Source organism: Formica exsecta, unplaced genomic scaffold, assembly GCF_003651465.1.
Source record: "Formica exsecta isolate Colony F162 unplaced genomic scaffold, ASM365146v1 scaffold72, whole genome shotgun sequence".
Classification (NCBI taxonomy): Eukaryota; Metazoa; Arthropoda; class Insecta; order Hymenoptera; family Formicidae; genus Formica; species Formica exsecta.
Window position 1 is genome coordinate 1878681 of NW_021853485.1, and position 4067 is coordinate 1882747.

The following is a 4067-nucleotide window of genomic DNA, read 5'->3' on the forward strand; positions in this document are numbered from 1 at the left end:
CCCCCGTCTTAGTCGCGGCCCCGCGACCCGCGGTTACCGATACCATTGTCGCGATCGTTCTCTATACACACCGTGTTCGCGTATATATGTACCGCTACAGGCTAACGCCCGTCCGCGTTCGCACATTCGTCCCCGAGTGTCGTTTCTCTCTTCGTCTCCGACGAGCGATTTTCTCGCCTTCGTCCCGCGCTTCATCTCACAGTTCCCTCCTTCCTTTCGCGGCTCCTTTAATCGCCTCCGAGAGCCGCGCTCACGATTTCCTGCGCGCTTTCGGTCACTTACTCTCCTACCTTGAGAAACGCCCGCTCGGCGATTCGACGGTGATTCTGCGTCCGCGCGCGCGCGCTGCGAGAGAAAGGAGAGGAGGGCCCCCGAGCTTGAGCGCCTCGAACGAGACGCGTCGCGATGAGACGAGATCGGGATCGGGATCTCTGGGGAGAAAGAGAGGTAAAAGAGCGGGACTCTCACGGTTTGTAAGGAGCAGTGGTTGCCTCATCGTCGAGGTCTTCCTCTTAATCCATAAATCTCTCTGGCGGATCGTAAACGTTCGTGTTATCTTTATATAATTAAAGCTTTATATGCTGAACATTTTCCAATATAAATGCAAATTGCAACTGACTGGATTTTCTCGCGTGAATCTGGAGGCAATTTTTTCGTAGCGAAGAAATGATAGGGAAACGCCGTGACTTAATATAATGTATAAAAAATTAATCAGATCGGCAGTTAAAACACCTTCAGTTAAAACTTTTCAAAGCACCGATTCCGCTTATATTTAAAATTAAAATTTTATTTAGACGATCGCGGTTCGATAATCAAAGCGCATCACTAAAATGATGATTTTTACTCGAGTTCAAACACACACTTGTTATTCATTATTAAGTTATCCTTATACAGGATGTTCCAATTCTCTGCAGTACATCCTCGTATATCATCTCATGCATTGTAGGTATTTATTTTGCTATATGACACATAAATGAAAATGTGTGTCTGTGTATACCTATAGAATCTACAAAATTTATGACATCTATACGATTAGTTAGCACATAAATTGATAAAAAAAATGAGCAATGTACAAAAGCTTCAGTTGAAACTGAGACAAAAGTGCAACTCGCATATAATTGTAGGAAAAAAAGTAGCTAATGCATTAAATCAACTAAAATCATAGGCAGGAGCTCCGAGGGAGCTTAATGAAACAGAAACGTCATGCGTTTGAGCGTCACTGGTGCATAGAGTATCGCGCAGTGCGCTTGTAGTAGGGATGGATACGAGCGGTGGAGGAGAAGCGCGGAGAGAAGGGCAGGGGACACGCGGCGGAGAGGAAAGGGGGGGCTCAAGGCCGGTCGCGCTGTCAGAAGGCCTGCGCGCCGAAATATCAACAAGCCTTTTTCCTATTCGGGAGCAAGCGCGCTCCCGATGATGGGCTGATTGTTGTTAGGATCTGCTCTAATCGCATCTCTCGAAGGGAAATCGCACGCGTTCGGCTGAGAACTTCGACGAAGAATTGCTCGTAAAGTCGTGGCTGCGGTTTAACGCCCGAGAGCCGAACGAGAAACGGAGAAGGGGAGCGTGTAATACGGAGAGGCGACGAAGAAAGAATGAGAGAGAGAGAGAGAGAGAGAGAGAGAGAGAGAGAGAACAAGTAGAAAGAGACGGCGTGCATGCACGCGCGTGCGTTGAGTTTCGGACAGGTGGCACGGACTGTGGTGGCGGCTGACAGCTGACAGTTCGTGAAACCCGTATCGAGAGAACTTATGAAACTAACTGTCGCGAGAGACGCGCAAAACACGCGAGACACACGTTAGACACGAGTTAGGTACGTACGCGTCTCCTCCACGTAACGAAACCCTCGCGCGTGGAAGAGAGTGACGCATGCGGAGAGAAAGGGAGAGGGAGGGAGGGAGAGAGAAAGAGAAAGGAAAGAACGTAAATGTCTCGGAGCAGACGGATGAAAATCGTTGCCAGGTGTTGCGTTTTGATATCGAACTCCACGGAGGCACGGATCTCGAAACTTTGGTTCGCGTTTTGCCCCGACGACGACGTCTACGCGAAAAAGAACGCAAAAGAAGAGAGGGAGGAGGAGCGGGGAGAGAAAGGGGGGGAACAAAAGTACGCGCGAGGAGGGAGGGAAAGGGAAGAGAGCGAGAAGGACGCGGAGAGACGGACAGATGGAGGGAGCGGGAGGGAGGGGAAGGGAGAACAGGAGAAGGCGACCGCGAGAGGGTAGGGGGAGCAGAGGAGAAGCGAGGAGGAGAGTCGAGGGGTCAACGAGAAACATAACCTACGTACTCTCGGACTTGCACGGCGAACGGACTTTTAATGCATGTTACCGCCCGCTCTTTCCGGACACACAGGCCAATCTCTTACCTCGTCCTCGAGCGCGCCGCGGCGCTCTCTCTCTCTCTCTCTGTCTCTCTCCGCTCGGGATCTCTCGACCGATGACGGTGACGGCGAACGTATCGTATCGTACAAGTCCAACTCGTGTGGAGGAAGTAATATAAGGCACTCCTGACAGTCTTTTTTCACGATGACGGTACCGAGGCACCTATTGTATTCGCGCGAGCACAGCGAAGGGCGATCCGCGAGCGAGAACGTATCACGTCGCACTGGTCGCACTATACCGATCACACTCGCGTGTACGAGGGAGAAGGAGACAGTAAGTAAGAGAGGAGGTGAGAAAAGGAACGAGGAGAGCGAGTGAAAGAGACAGAGAGAGAGAGAGAGAGAGAAAGAGTGAGAAAAGGAGACGGCGGCAGAGCACCTCGCGCTGCTGCTCCCGGTGGACGACGCGCCGTGTCGGCCGGGTCTCGGGGTACCGAGAGAGATAATAAACGAGCGGCGGGCGAACGAACCCGGGGCGCGCAACAGCCACACGCACCTTCGCGTCACGTTACAACAGCGGGGCGGCGGGTTACAATGAGCCACGGGCGGTCACGGGTAGCCACAGGCACGGGCCATCTCCGACTCTCCGTCTCCGCTGCTACTCTGACTGGTGGCACCTCCGAACACCACGAGTTCGCGCTCCACTATCTCTCTCTCTCTCTCTCTCTCTCTTCTTCTCTCCCCTCTCCACTCCCTCCTTTCGTCTCGCTCTCACCGAACGAGCCTTTGTGTATATGTGTATCTGTGTGTGGGGCTCTCGTACCTGCTTCTCTATCCTTCTCTCTTTCTTTCTCTGTCTTTCTCCTCGCTCTTTCATGAATACGCTCGCTCTCCTTCTCTCTCTCTCTCTCTCTCTCTCTCTCTTTCTCCACTATACGGTGATCGTACGCCGCGAAGCCGTTGGTACAGTACACCGTCGCCTGATGCCGACACCTCCGCAGATCGAGACGCGAGACGCGTCGCGTCGCGTCGCCTTTGCCGTTCGCCGGCCGACATGGAGGCTGGATGGTTGCGGAGCCCCTGCCCCGGAATGTCGGGTTATGTATCCGCGTAATAGCAGTCGCGCTTAAAAATGGAAAGTTTGCGCGCGATAACGCGTCTCACGTTCTTGATTAACTCCAATATCGTCGTATCGAATCACGATTACGATGAATGATAATAGCTAGATGAAAAATACTGTTATTCTGTTTCGCATCGAACATTCAGCGTTTACGGTATGATACCTCGCTTATTTAATGTACTTTAAACATCTCGGATGTTCGAAGACGGAAGATTCCGTTAATCGCAATTAGTCGACGTCCGTATTTCGATTATCTCGAGTCCGCTGCTTTATCGAGAAACGCTTGAGGTGATAAAAAGTCGATATAGATTATAGATTCGGATTCGCGGCGTGTATCCACTGCCAGCAGATCCTCGTGTCACAGACGAAAATCACATCACGGTTCAACGCTCGACTCTGACCGAGGTCGTCGCAGCAGTTTGCTCTCCTTAGCAGGCTTCTCGATTCGCGTTGATCAACTTTGTCAACGAAGAAACGTTTGCGATGGATAATGATTCATACACACACATTCGAATTCCCGGAACCCCTAAAATCGAATATTAACATCAGAATTAATGCACACTATTTATAAAAGGCTGTTGCTAATTGATCGAACATTCTTTTCATTTAATTTATCCAATTTCATTTA

At 50.8% G+C, this 4067-nt stretch overlaps 1 protein-coding gene across 2 annotated transcripts in view; it reads right to left on the reverse strand.

Moving 5' to 3' along the window:
• Positions 1-2992, reverse strand: part of LOC115243388 (nuclear hormone receptor FTZ-F1 beta) — a 21275-nt gene extending 18283 nt beyond the window's left edge. Inside the window, exon 1 of one of the 2 annotated variants that reach the window (XM_029820340.1) lies at positions 2876-2992. The gene's annotated coding sequence lies outside the window, so the exon portion shown is untranslated. The other variant, XM_029820338.1, reaches the window with a different exon arrangement.
• Positions 2993-4067: the final 1075 nt, after the last annotated feature.